The sequence below is a fragment of the Equus asinus genome, chromosome 6 (genome assembly GCF_041296235.1).
Source record: "Equus asinus isolate D_3611 breed Donkey chromosome 6, EquAss-T2T_v2, whole genome shotgun sequence".
NCBI lineage: Eukaryota > Metazoa > Chordata > Mammalia > Perissodactyla > Equidae > Equus > Equus asinus.
In genome coordinates, this window is record NC_091795.1 from 66674132 (window position 1) to 66689327 (window position 15196).

A 15196-nucleotide genomic window follows, 5' to 3' on the forward strand; every position below is an offset into this window, starting at 1 on the left:
TTGGGAAATACAAAGCTATTTTTAATGTCTTATTTGTCTACCAACTGCGGCTCCACAGGCCTGAGAAATGGTATCATTTGTGGGAGGTAGCATTGATTTTTTTTTTAACTTGCTCAGACAAAGCCACATTTTCGCAACTTTCAGAAAAGCCAAAAAAGCAACGCTCTCCAAGGGTGACCTCTTCCTTGGCTTGTCCTTCTGCCCTACAGGGAATGCTCTCTCATGCGTGTCTGGGAGAGCAGACCCCCCACTGCTATGTGTTGGTCAGCAGCAAGCACAGGCCCTGGGGTCCAGGGCCCAGGGAAATGAAATTAAAGGCCCAGAGATCCCAAAGGAGAGCCTGCGAAACAGGAAGGAGCAAGGAAGTGAGTGAAACACACAGGATCCGAGAGGGGTGGGGTCCTCCACTGGTGAGGGAAGCACAGCCCTATCCTGGGGGACCCCTTGTGATGGGGCGACAGGTGCCCCCTTGCCCTGGGGAGCCCCCAATAGAAAAAGGTGGGAGGTCACACACAGAGGAAATGGCTTCCCAATAGCCATCCAGCTCCCCAAACCCATCGAGGGAAAGCTTTGAACAGTGGATGCATCCAGAGGCTAAGAGGGTGTCCCCAGGTGGGTCTATCCAGACTGGGGAAGAGCTTGGACTCTGAGCTGAAAGACTCTGAAATAACAGGAGCCTCTCTTGTTCTTGGGGCTTCTAAGGGCTTTTGCTGTGAGGGCACGACCTCACCTGAGCTCCAGAGGCCTCCCCCCACCTCCCCCCAGGACGAAGAGACAGAGAAAGATGGATGGATGAATAGACAGAGAGAGAGATCCAAGTGAGACAGAAAGATGAGAGACACAGAGAAACAGAGATGAAAAAACAGAAGTATAAAGATGCAGAGCGATGGAAGGACATGAAGTGGGGCAGAAGTGTGGGAAGGCTCCTCTTTGTTGTCCCCACTCCCAGCCCACATCTATCAGGACAGACAGATGGGTGACAGTTTCAGAGGGCCAGAAAAGAGGGACGCCCACAGTGGGCCATTTCCTGTCTTCACTGGCCCCATGGCCCACAGCCTAGAGGCAGGGGTGAGGGTGGAGGTCCTCCAGCGCCGCCCTGACACCAGCCCCAGGGACCCCTCTCCTCTTGCGCCCCCAAGACTCCCGCTCAGCCCACACGGAGAGAGCCGGGCCTTGACCCACACAGACCTTGTCTACACTCACTGGCTGAGTGACCTTGGGTGGGTCTCTTCCTCAGTTGTCTCATCTGTAAAATGGAGTTAGTAATAGTACATTCCTCACTTGGGGCTTGTGAGGCTTAATTGACATAGGGTGCATGGGTAAAACGCTTCGCATATGCCTAGTACAGAGTGAGGGCTTGGTAAACAGCAGCTTTAATGCATGTGGTGTGTGGCCAATAAAGGGTGGCTGTCATTGCTAGTACTCCTGGGGCTAGGCGGGGTTGGGAATGTTGGGAAGGAGAGCAGAGGGGCAGGCAGGATGGGGAGGCAGAGGATTCTGGCAAGAAGGGGTCCGGGGAAGGCACTGAGACTTAACAGAACCATATGCCCAAGCTGGATGAGCCTTGGCCCACCCTGTGCATCTGGGGCACCCGTGGTGCTGACCCTGCCAAGGACACCACCAAGGGCCTGAAAGAGGGGGAGAAGGTCCCTCCCACTGATGGCTTCATTCCCCTGGTTCCAGGGCTCCCCACCCTGTGAGGGCAAGCCAGCTTCCCATCAAACCCTAAACGTCCCCACCCTGGGGACGTCTTTCCTTTGTTGGGACGATTGGGAAAGGCCAGAGCCCAGGGACTAAAACAGCAGCCAGATAGGCCAGCAGGCTGGGACTCAGGGCCTACCCCGGCCCCCCAACACATCAACAGGGCAAGAAAGAAGCCAAGGAGAGTCCACCATCCCGGCTGCCCCAGAGAAGCCAGTTCCTTGGAAGAGTGGCTCTAGGCAGCCCATTTAGCTGCCTCCAGCGTCGCTGTAAGGGGTCTGGGGCCTCCTGGCCCAGGAGGCCGAAGTTAGGAGGCAGGGGACAGGCTTCATCCCTTCTCACCAGCCTTCAAGAAACACCTCCTCACCACCCACCTGGGCTGACGCAGAGCCTGCTCTGCCTCCACAGCTGCCATTTGGGGACCCAGGTTCATCCTCTGCCTCACTCCCAGAGAGGGGCCTTGGTAGCCAACAGTCCGCGACTCAGGAGGCAAGGCAGAGGAAGAGCAGAAGGACAGCATGGGCCACTGGGAGGAGTCCAGAGACGTGAGCCGAATCCTGGCTTGATCCCTTTACAAAAGCCACTCAACCTCTCAGAGCTTCATTTTCCTCATCCAGAAAATGGGAGGAATGATTGCTCCATGCCGTGGGGATTCAGCAAAACAATGAATTCAGTGAAACAATGGCTCATACATAACCCCTTAGATAACATTCTGACCTGTTCCTTTCGTGGGTGGTGGAATAGCGCAACTGGGCGTGTGTTCGTTGGCAGTCTAAAGCCTGTGGCTTTCAGAAGTGGGTAAGTGTTTGCATTCAAACCACTCACTGGATAAAATCAGGAGGTGTGCCCTTCTGGAAACTTGAGGCAGCACGGGCAGATGAGAGAGCCGTTTCTGGAACTAGATGGCATGTCCCCTGGACTAGGTTAACTCTCCACATGTCAGTTTTCTTATCTGTAGAAGGAGCTGATAATAGCACACCAGGCATTTAGGTCGGTGTGACGATTAAATAAAGTACTCCTCACCGGTCCCGTAGCACAGCGCCTGGCCACAGCAAATGTTCAATGCACGTGGTCTGCGATGGTAAGGGCATGGGGATACCCTCTAGAGACAGAGGGGAGACATTGCAAGATCGATGTTGAGGGGAAAAGCATGTGGAGTCTGATACCATCTGGGTAGGGAGTGGGGAAATCAGACTGTGTGCCCTATTTGCTTGGATTTACATAAGGATGTTCTGGAAGGATGGCTAAGAAACTGGTGAGCAGGGTTACCTTGAGGAGGCGGGCCGAGAGGGGACAGGGTGGTTGCAGGGCTTCTGACTGCACACATTTCATACAATTCTGATTCATCAACCATGTGAGTGAATTACCTATTCCAAAATATTTCCAATTAACATACAAAATGTGAGCTATAATATCATTATTCTGTCTGACCTTCAGTTTCTTCTCTAAATGAGGAAGATGGTCTATGCTCCACCTACCTAACCGGGGTTTTGTAGGGATTCAGAGAGAAAGTGAATATGTAAGTGCCCTGAGAAATAGGAAGAGGCTGAGAAGAGGAAGCTGTGGATGAAGAAGCAGCAGAAGAGGTGGGGGTGATGGGTGGGGTGGCTCTCCTGACCACTCTGCCCCACAGGGGCCCGGTGGGAGAATCACTGAGCCCTTGCCCGAGGAGCTGAGCCTCAGTAAAAAAAGGGGACTGGGAGAATTTAATTAAAAATGTACACGAATACAAAAAAAAAAAAAAAAAAAAAAGGCACGCCAGCTGGACACAGTTTGCTCTGGCCTCAGCCCCTGGCCTCTTTCCTTACACACCCATGGTGCAAACAAGGCCCCTCAGCCTGTCAAGGATTCCAGGGGAGGTGGCTGCAGGTGGGTGGGGTCAAGGGTAGGGCCCATGGGGACCTGCATGTGACCCTTGACACCTGGCCAGAGCGGTTGGCAGCAGAAAGGAGCTGGAAAACAGAGCTGTGAGATGGAGGAGCCCTTACAGAGGAAAAGAAGAGATTCTGCCCAGCAAAGCCAGAGGATGGCTGGACCACGGGGAGGGGGTGGCAAGCATGACCTGACCCTGGGTTCGGTGAGAGGAGATGGGGAGAGTTATCTCGTTTATCCCCCTGACAGCAACTCTATGACGTAGATTTGATTACCAGGCAGATGAGGAAACTGAGGCTCAGAGAGTTTTGCATAATTCTATAGCCAGCTACTAAGTCGCTAGGATCCAGACCCAGGCAGTGTGGCTCCATCTAAGCACGACCCCATTGTAGCTTGTCACTCTAGACCAGGGCTGGCCACCCTCCAGTGGACCCTGTTTATGGCAGCAGAACAGAAATTACTATAGCTTAGCTCAGAAATTTCAGCAGCAGCATTGTATATGGCCAAAGAGCCCCTCCTCCAGGAGGGTTCCACACTAATCAGATGCCCAGAGTCCGTGGGCAAAGCCTGGGAGGGGTGGGCTTGGGAATCCCCCAGGACCCCATGCCCCTGAAACTTTAGGGGCATGAGGCTGGAAGAATCAAAGCACTTTTCATGGAATTCCAACAGGAAACCCACGAGAACATTCCTGCCCCAAGGATTCCAACAGGAAAACCACGAGAACATTCCTGTTCGTGGGATTCCAACAGGAAAACCAAAAGAACATTTCTGCTTGTGGGGTTCCAGTGGGAGCCAGAGTCCAGATTCCCTGCTAAGGAGGCTGGCCAGTGAGGGGAAGGGTGGAGGAGAGGGCTCGTCCCACCCTCGTGCGGGGTCCCCAGCCCCACAGACAGATTCAGAGGTTCGTCTGGCCTCTCTGGGACAGGGGTGGGCCGTTTGGAAACTGGCCTGCCGGGCCCCAGCCCTGTGCCTTTGCTCACAGTGGCTGTCCTGCCACCCAACTTCCACAGAGAGCACACAGTCCCCTGCCCCCAACGGTCTTCACAGTCAGACAGGACTTGCGAGCATGTGAAAAACCTTTCTCTAAAACTTAATTGCCTTGTAGGACTCGTCAGTCAACAGCCGGTGTGCCTGGAGAAACATGAGGCACACACCTGGTTCTGCCCACCCTCCTCCAAGGGTCCACTGTGCCCCAGCCGCAGGGCCCACCTGAAGCTGTGTGTCAGGAGGGGCCCTGAGGAACAGGGCAGGTTCTTGGCCTCAAGAAACTTTGACTCTAGTAGAGGAGCTGGGAGGCCCTCCAACAGGAAGCGTTTTTAGAATGCTACAAGAGCAATGACCGCAGGAGTCATGGAAGCAACCCGTGTTTACCGGTACCTACCATGTGCCAGGTGCTGTGTTAGGCTCCAAGGCCAAGTAACATAGTTCCTCCTCCCAAAAAACCATTGCCTAATGGGAGACAGCAAGTAAATGGCTATATCACGGTGGGAGGAGAGTTGCAATCCAGGTTTGCTTGGGATGCAGAAAGATAAGACAGCCAGCCCTGAGAGAAGAGGGGAGGCGATCAGGGAAGGCTTCCTGGAGGAGGTGATACTCAAGCATGCTGAGGAGCTCAGCTGGAAGTGCAGTGGGACATCAAGGATCGGATGGGGAGTTGGTAGGCGTTGATTGAAGCCTGGGTAGTGGTGGTTAGGATTGGGTAGTGGAATGGTGATAAGAGCTTAAGAAGGGCAGGCAGAGGGCATGGAGGAGCAGGTTTGGGGCACAAGACAGCAGACACAGAGTCCAGATGGATGGATCCGAAAGGGAGAGTTGGAAGGGCAGAGGGTCCCTGAGAGCTGGAGGAGCCGTGGGTCAACTTGGGACATGTGTTTTTGCTCAGTGAAGGAGAGAGAGCAGGCGCATGCCGGCAGAGGAGAGGGTCGCATTTAGGAAGACAGGAGGGAATCCAGGCTTTGAGGGCGTCTCTGAGCTCTGCAAGAGAAGAGTGTGACATTTGGAAAATGAAAGAAATTCAGAGCGAGCATCCAGGGCCTTTTCCTGAGCAACCATCCGGACACCCCACTCCCAAGTCTTAGGGTGGAACGTTATCCCTCACGCGTGGTCCCAGGGCTGATCCACGCAGGCTGGCAATGACGGGGCAGCCGTGGCCGAGGTAGGAGGGAGAGGGGGGGTCCCAAAACAAGCCATCCAGCAAGTTACCAAGAGGGGCAGAAGCAGGAATTTGGGGCCAGGATTAGGGGAGAGTGGAGGCAGCCAACAAGAGACATGGTCAGGGACACACATGGGCAGCGTCAAGTTGTGGGGCCAAGCGCTGGAAAATCACAGTCAGGCTCAGGGCAGAAGAGGGACAGGCCTGCCACCAGAAAGAAGGAGGAGCCTGTGGGCCTGAACTAAGTCAGCAGGTTGGGGCAGAGGGCAGGGGGCCACGGCCAGCAGGCTTCTATGAGCTCTGAGAGCCTGATGTTAAACGCCAGTGATTTTTATAAGAATGTTGTTTAAACATTGGCAAAATCAGCCACAGTGGGAGCATTTATACCATGGAAATCAGAAAATGCTACTTTTTTTCCCCCTCCCAGGGAGACAGCTGTGACCAGAGCCCACGAGCCCAGGGTTCTCGCCTTTGATCCCCCGTGTGGCTTTGTGTCATTGCTGTCTCACCTCTAAGTGAACATTCGCACCCCTGTCTACCACGAAGGACAGCTGGGGTGCCACATGAGAAACTAGCCAGCTGTGCCATTATAGGGCAAAGCGTTGCAGAGCGAGAGATCATCTCGAGTGGATTTCCTAGCGTCTCCCTGGATGTCTGGTCTAAATTTAGGTCCTTTTAGTCTACGTTGAATCCCAGCCACTGCCTTTCCTTCCTTCCTGCAGGCTCTCTGGAGGCAGCCACAAGGAAGTCTCTGCTGGAGGCGGGCTGCCCTTTGTTGTTCCACCTGCAAGTCTGCATGTCTGCTTTCTGGCCAAAGTGCCCCGAACCTTCCCTGTGCCTCCTCCCACTAACTCTTCCTTCAAGTACAGAAATGCAGTGGCTTTCTACTCCTCTCCTGGTGTTCCAGATGTCCACCCCCACCCCAGGTCATTCCCTGTCTTATCTGCAGCCACACTCACTCTTTGCTCAGCCACCCTGGGATAACGTGTCTTTCCATATCAGGACATCTCAGGCAAGTCCCCAACCTCTCTAGGTCTCATCTGTACTCTAAGGATGATGCCTGCCCACCAACTCTCACAGGGCCTATAACAGAGCCTCTGTGTTTTCTGCAAATAATAGAAACTCTGACTAATAGGGACTTAAACCATAAGGAGAGTTGCTTACTAAGAAGTATAGAGGTGGGCAGTTATCAGGCTGGCTTTGCAACTCCTAGATGCCAGGGCTCTGGGTCAGTGTCCAAATTCTCTCTATCTTCCCCCTTATGGTTGCAAGATGGCTGCCACAGCTCCAGATATCACATCTTCTTAAGATTTCCTCCAAAGTCAGGATGTAGTGTGACGGTCAAAGTGGAAAGAGCTCTCTTCATGTGCTTTTCTTATTTGATCAGGAATGAAAAATCTTCCTCAGACGCTTTCCCATCTCCACTCCCCAAAACCCTCACAACCCCTACAACTCCCAGCAAACTTTTCTTACATCTTGTTAGCCAGAACTGGGTAACATGACCATTTTGAGCCACAAAGGAGGCTGGAAAATGTCACTTTTTCAGCTTCTACGGTTGGAAGAGAGCAACGGAGAAGGGAGTTGAAAATGGGTCTTTGGTGGTCAATTAACATGGTACTTTGGAGGGTAGCTGAAGATCGGACAAGATGGCCATGAGAGTTCTCCTTGTTGTTATGAGGGCTCACTACCTCCCAGACCCCTGCTCTGCCCTCTGACAGTCACACTGTGGCTGTGGGGACATCCCTCTTCCCTAGGGGCTACTCACTCTCCTCTGAAACAAGGCTGTCCCCATGCTGGATGGAGAGTAACAGCTCAATTCTCTCAACTAAGGAGTCGCAGGGTTAAGTGCATCAACAATTCCAGGAGAAGAAGGAGAACTGAGCTTTGTCCCCGACAATCAGCCTCTCTGGAGTGCAGCCTTGGGGAAGGCAGAGCCCTGTCCCTCATGAGCTAGTCATCTGGGGCTCCCTGGCTGCAAATTAGAATTACCTGGAAACATTTTTTAAAATATCTCTGCTCAAAAACCTCAAACCCCCAGTCTAATCACGACAGACTCTGATACCCGAAAAATTCCAGGAGACGGGTATCCAACGACATACCTGACCAGCACTCCTTACAGCTGTCAAGGTGCTCAAAAGCAAGGACAGTCGGAGAAACTGTCATGTCCTTAAGGGGATGCAATGACAAAATGTAATGTTGTACTGCCTGGATGGGATCCTGGGACAGAAAAAGAACATTAGGTAAAAACGAAGGGGCTCTGAATAAAGCATGGACTTTAGCTGGTAATCATCTATCAATATTGGTGCATTCACTGTAACAGTGGACCACACTAAAGTACGTTGCTAATAATAGAGGAACTGTGTGCAGGGGACCAGGGGATGTGTGGGAACTCTCTGTGCTATATGCTCAATTTTCATGTAAATCTAAAACTGTTCTGAAAACTAAAGTGTATTAATTAAAAATCTCGGAGCCGGCCCCATGGCTGAGTGGTTAAGTTCGTGCACTCCACTGCGGCGGTCCAGCGTTTCGTTGGTTCGAATCCTGGGCGAGGACATGGCACTGCTCATCAAGCCACGCTGAGGCAGCGTCCCACATGCCACAACTAGAAGGACCCACAACTAACAATATACAACTATGTACCAGGGGGCTTTGGGGAGAAAAAGGTAAAAAATAAAATCTTAAAAAAAAAAAAATCTCTCTCTCTCTCTCAAGCTCAGGCCTACATTCCAGACCAATGGTATCCAACCCCTGAGGGGAGAGCCTCTGGGTCTTGCCAGTCCAGGTTTTCAGCTCCCTCACTTCCTCAGCATCTCAGGGGCTCTTGGGTTCTCTGTTACCCTGATGGCTGTCCTCCCTTCCACTCCTCTCCAGCGAATGATATAGCAACAACCTGCATGGTTTCCAGGCTTTTCCTTCTATGGCAGGAGTAACAACCCTGGGCTCCCAACTGGATCTTCCCCCAAAGACTTTCCAGCAGGAATCAGGCTCCCGGAAGGGGATCACGGTGAGAGGCAGAGACTGCTTGGAGAAGAATGGGAGAGAGGTGCAGCTCACACCGTGTTAGGCTTGCTGGCTGCTCCAGAAGGCAAGATCCTTCTTTTTTGCCAAACTCCATTCAGTGACAATGGGGAGAAACACAGCTACCTGGGAAATGTATGACAGCTGAGGGAGAAAGCTATATTCCTTAGGGATCAAAACTCACAGAGGTTATAGGGAACACTAGAGTTAGGAGACTACAAATTTTGCTGAGAATACCTCGCAAAGCATGGTGGCAATATAGAGCCGTGGTTATGAACACAGGCTTTGGGGTCAGACACCTTTTGGTTCCAGTTCTAGTTCTGCTACTTTTTAGCTGAGTGATGTTTATATCAATCTGGTGGGGCTCAGTTATGCTGCAGGAACAAATAACCCCCAAATCTCAGCGGCTTCAAACAACAAAGGTCTACTCACTGACACAAAGCCTTGTTGCACGTGTGGTGACTCTCTGCAGCTGCCCTCCATGTGGAGACCCCGTGGTGCACCCCCATATTGACACAGCCTTCCTCGCTCACTGTGGAGAGGCAAGAAAACTGGGGTCAAGTAGCAGTGATTAAATTCTTTCTTTGGAAGGGACATGACCCCTATCAGGTCCACTCACATTTAATTGGCCAAAGAAAGTCACATGACCTCATTAAACTTCCAGCGGGCTGGGAAGGACCATCTTCCCATGTTCCCAGAAAGAGGGGGGAGCTAGACGTTGGTGAAAAACAATAATGTCCACCATAGCTGTGGAGGAGTAAATTAACCTGTTTCTACATCAGTTTGTTCATCTGTAAAATGGGGATAATGACATTTACCTTAGAAAGTTGTTGTGAGGATTGAATAAGACCATCCAGGCTGGCGTTCCGGGTACACAATCCTCTTACCCAACTGATTGGTTCAGCGATGGACACAACCTGATGATACCAATCAGAGTTTTGCTTAAGATTTGGCTCATGGATGCTAGGGAGTCTCTCTTCCTCTGGGATATTGAACGATGAGCATCAAGAGAGCCCAAAGCTCTTGCACATAATAAGTGATTGTTGTTATTTGTTTTGATAGAAAATAAATTCCAGCAATTATGAGGGGTTCCCAACTCCATTTAACCTAAGACTAAACTGCGTTCAGGGAGCAACTCCCTTGCAGAGTAAAAGCTATTATTTACTCTCAGTGAATTGATTAGATCCCCCGTTATATGCATTCTTAGGGCCCAGTAATTTCCTTTCATAATTTGTAACAACTTATAATGAAATATATACAGATATTAATCACTCCACAAAATTTAGGATGCAAGAAATGTTGCCTTTTTAAATTTCCCACATTAAGTTACATCTAGCTAAAACCCGCATTTGTCAAGATCGTAGAAAGCAGATGAAGGAGGTCGTGAAGGACCCTAGGATTTGCCTGGTCCGTGACAATAGATCACAGGGGCTAAATGTCAATCCCTGGTTGTCCCCAGTGCTGCCCACATGTCCTTGCAGAGAGGGTACCTCTATTCTGAGGCAGACTTGACCTGGGGACCTTCCTCAAGGTTCCTGAGCCTCAGGGCCTGGGGTCCAGTTCTGGCACGCACAGAGCAGCCCCCGCCCGCTCCAGGGCTGTACCATCTCAGCAATTCTACGGGTGCAGATCTCTGGTGTCCGTGCCTCTAGCCCCACAGAACCCCCAACACTTCTTTGGTCCAAGAGGTCCCACAACCCCTAAAGGCCATGCCCCTCTCCGGGCCATCCTGACAGACACCCTGGTTAACCACCTCGTGGGCAGGCCCTCCAAATCACAGGGCAGCTCACCCCGGCCTGGCAACTTCTCCATTTGGCCGGAAACACAGACCAAATACTGTTAGTTACTTCGCTGGAGGTGATAAGGAAAGTTCAAACCTCAAGAACTCAAAAGCTAGCCTTTCCACAAGGCTAAAGGAAAAGGCACATATTTCCTCGCTTATCTTGATAAGCCAGCAACCTAAAAAGTTGAAAAATGACACCTGGCTTCTCAACAGGTTGTTCTCCTGCTTTACGTTGGCATCAGGCCACCTGCTCATATATTTGCATATGTGGACAAGAGGTCCCAGCAGCTGCTGTCTCATTTGCTCACCATTTTATCCCCGTCTCTGGCTCAGCACATGAGCAGTCAGCCTCAATACATGTTAGTTCAATAATTACTTATTAATCAAAACTCTTTCTGTGCTAAGTGACAGAAATTCAAACTGGATCAATTCTTTCAAAAAGATAATTGGCTCTTGTAACTGGGAAAACTGAAGATAGGCCTGGCTTCAGGCGAGGTTGGAACAATGTGGTAGAGTTGAATTGTCCCTCTGGCCCTTTGGCCACTTTCCTCTCCATGTTGGTTTCATTCTGCTGACAGCTTCTTCCTTGTGTCCTTGGACAATGGCTCCCGCAGCTTCAGGCTCTCTCAGTCCTCATCTCTCAGTGTCTCTGAGGAGGAGAGATTCTCTTTCCAGCAACCATAGCCCAAATATTAAGCAACTCTTACTGTATTATGTCTATCCCTGAGCCGATCACTCGGCCGAGATTATGCACTCGCAGTGGCTCCTTAGATCACACGCCACCCCTGGGTGGTGATGGGAGAAACAGCTCCACCAAGAAGAGGAGTGTGTTCTCTAATAAAAATGGGAGCTCCGACCCAGCAAAGAGAGGAGAGCTCTGCACAGGCAATAGAAACTCAGGCGTCCCCTACGCATAGTGTTGGGAGCTAAAGCTGGTGGGACCTGGACACAGTTAGCTTCAGTCATGGTGGGTGTAATAGTTAGAATGAGCCAGCTGCTGTAACAAACAACCCTCGAATCTCAATGGCTTTACACACCAGACTCATTCATGTCACAGTGCAAAGCAGAGTGATGGGGGCTCTTCGTACAGTCCTCCAGGGACCCAGTCTCCCTCCTTTTAGTGACTTCCTCATCCTCTAGGGCTTTAGAGTCCTGTGCTTCTAGTTGCACAGATGGGGAATGGGGGAATGCATGGCACATCATACCGAAAGTTTTTAGGGGCCAGGCCTGGAATCGGTGTATATCACTCTTGCTCTTTATCCATTGGCTGGAACACAGTAACTGAAGGGAGGCTGGAAAATGTGCCCAGGAAGAAAAGCAAACAGCATTTGGTGAGTTCATAGTCTCTGCCAAGTTGAGGGAGGGCCCCTCACAGGCCCAAAGTGGGGTTTGGGAGTGCGTGGGGGCAGCAGGGAAGGGTGGGCCTGAAACTCAAGGCTGCTAGCCTCTACCCTACAGATTATTCACCTTGGGCAAGTCACTCTTCCTCTCTGAGCCTCAGTTTCCTCATCTGTCAAATATAACATAACCCCCTCTAAAGCCCCTTCCTATACGAACATTTTCTGCTTCTATGATCCTGCGTAAAGCTGCTGTAGCCTTTCCAAGCTCTCAGTTTCTATGATCTATCATCTCTGACCTCCCCTTTAATGTCACAACATGCCCCCATCCAAGCCCTCCTTTCCCGCTTCTCTGCTTTATTTTTTCTCCATGGCACCTATTATCACCTGATACACCAAATGTTTTTCTCACTTATTCATCATCTCCCTGCACAAAAACATACGTTCCAAGAGGGCACAACTTTTTGTGTTTAGTTCACTGCTGTATCCCAAGTACCTAGAAAGTGCTTGGCATATTGTAAGCACTCCATAAATACTTGTCAAATGAATGACTGGATGAATATTTAAAACCTTTCTCACAAGTTGTCTAAAATTCACAACAGAGCAACACTGCCATCTGGTGCCAGATACCTGAATTGCAAGCACAAAAACTTGGGGAAAATACAGTCTCCAAGGACAAGCCTTGTCAAATCAACCCTACTTCATTGCTTCAAACACAGGGGTGTGACTTTGAATGTTTGGATGGCTCAACATACTCCTAAGGTCTGGTCCTCTGCCCCATGTGTGCTTCCCTCCAGATCACTGGATGAACCTAACTAATTCGTCAGTTCCTCAGATGCACCAGGCACTCAAAGCTTGCTCTGATGCTGCTAAAATCAATAAACATACAGGAAACGCCATCTCTTCAGAAGACGAAATGTCAGAAAACAGATCCCAGTCCTGAGAGAGGATGAAAGAGAACATATGAGGTGAGACCAGTCAGAAGGACCAAGGGAAGATGGAAAAGGCTTTGAGAAGGAGCCAGGAGAATAGACCTTACCTCCAAGCTGACCTCCAGTTTGCTCTGGTTTCCTCATCTGCAAGATGATGGCATTAGATTAGAGGGGCTCTAGCCCATAAGTTTGGCCCAGCCCTAAGGGCCTTAAGAAGGAACAGAAGGGTCATATGTACCTCCAATTTCTGGAGTTAATGCCTAGAAAGAGCAGCTCAGCCACTGGTCAGAAGCTGGTGTCCTCAGCTGGGGGTCTCCTCATTACTAGGCAGTTGTTCTACTGCAGTGGGGGGGCCTCTCCTAGAGGATTGGCTGTTTATGCAAGTTTCTGTCTCAGAGCCTCACCCCTGTTTCAGCCCAGCCTTGGTGGGTGTGGCCCTTTGTGTCATGGCAACCAGAACCCCCCCCCATACACAAACATACACACAACCTGTGTTTTGTTTGCGTTACTCCTTTCCATAGCCCGAGGATTGATTCCAGTTGATCTCTGATTTCCTTGAGCGAGGTTTGCTCCTCCAGTCCCCTCATTTAGGTTGGCTGCTCTAGGGGATAAAAGGAAGTGGCCCTAGATGGACTTTCGTCCCTTCTCCCAAAGCCTTGCCCATGGGTAACAGGAGCATCTTCGGTGGCTCTGCTGATGCCTACAGATCTTTCCTTCCAGCCTCTGCCTCAGCTCAGTCCAGCCCAGAGGTGTGGAGCACCTTCCAGGGTTGTGTGGGATTTAGAAGATAGTTTGGGCTTCTGGCTCCAAAGAGCTACATGGGGACACAGCACATGCAGAATAGCAAACAAGCCATGACAAAGTATGTGTGAACATGTGTCAAAATAAGGAGTTTAGGCTGAAGGGAGAGTTGATCGGGAAGCCTTCAGGCAGGAGGTGGGACTCCTACGGCCCCTCAGTTCACAGAATATCTGAGACCTTGGGAGCAACCAGCTCGTCCCAGCAAATCTTAGCACCCAGAGTCAGGGGAAGGGACAACTGTGAGTACCTCTCCTCCCACATAGGTGTCATTGAGATGCAGGCCTGCCACCTCATGACACTGGAGCATCTGGATGCCTTGAATACTTTAGGGGCTCCGCAGAGATCCAGTGCTCCCTTCCCTCCATCTTCCTTCTTCTCTGCCTCCCCTACGACACCAGAGACTTCCTCTCCTCTCGGCTTACTCAGGATCCCATCTCTGCCCACTGCCTTCCGTCGCTGTGTGTGCTCTGCTTCTGCTGCTCCTTCCACCTGGCAACTCCCCCTACTTACTCCTAGGAGGGCTCATCCAATTAAATAATGGGCAGATCGTCTGTTGTCAGCTCAGCATCATCACCACCCCTTTCTAAGTTCTCCTCTGTGGCACCGAGAGAAGCTGGGAACTACAATTCCCAGAATCCCCTTAGTTATATGGTTCTGTCTTGGAAACACCAAGGAAAGGTTCTGGTCTGATATTTGGCAGATGGAGGAAAAGGAGAAGTCATTACCAAATCTAAATACAAATCAGGAGTTTTCTATGAAAATTTAGCAGCCAAATTGATATGTGCTATAATATAAAATACATACCAGATTTTGAAGACTTTGTACCCTGCCAAAAAGTAAAATATCTTATTGATAATTTTTTATATTGGTTCCATGTATTTTTGATAAATTGGGTTAAACAAAATACATTATTAAAACTAATTTTGTCTGTTTCTTTGGACTTTTTTAATGGGACTGCTGGAAAATTTAAAATTACATATGTAACTCATGTTATATTCTATTGGACAGAGTTGGTTTAAAGTTTGCAGAAAGTGGATAGAAAACAAACACACAAAACACTTCACAGCCACACAAGACACTTCACAGCCACACAAGACAATAAACGATGTCACAGTGTTGAATGTGGATTAATGTCACACAACAGTGGTGCAGATGTCAAGAGTTAAAAGCTCAAAGGAGAAAAAGAGCTCCCTGAGGGCTCCAGGGTGGAGAAGGGAGATGATGAAAGCAAGACTGAACCACACGCTGAAGGACGGGGATGCGGATTGGTGATGTTAAGGTCTTTCCAGACAGTGGTTTCAGGGTACTAAGGGAGGAATAACTGAGGCTTGGCAAGATGCAAAGGCCTTGGGGTCTCAAGCAAATGTGAAGGAAGGAAGGGGTTGTTTCCACCTGGGTCTTCAGTCACAACTCCACTCATTCTACCCTGTGGCCCAGAGCGTTGGGGGAGGGAGAGAGGCAGGCAGGAAGGTCCTGAATTGAATGCTGGAAACATAGGTGCCGTCTTCCAGGGTGCCAAAGGGCCTTTGAACACCAGGTCACAGTGTAAACTCAAACCTGGGTGCAAACACCTGCTCTGGCTTCGTTTAGAATGGGCTCC

At 50.3% G+C, this 15196-nt stretch overlaps 1 long non-coding RNA gene across 1 annotated transcript; it reads right to left on the reverse strand.

Annotated features, from left to right (window-relative positions):
• Window positions 1-9935: 9935 nt before the first annotated feature.
• Window positions 9936-14430, reverse strand: LOC139045537 (uncharacterized). The gene is made up of 4 exons (XR_011504070.1): window positions 13034-14430; window positions 12903-12939; window positions 11732-11818; window positions 9936-11175 (listed from the first exon to the last, which is right to left on the reverse strand). It is a non-coding gene; the product is annotated as an uncharacterized lncRNA (long non-coding RNA).
• Between the last annotated feature and the right edge of the window lie 766 nt (window positions 14431-15196).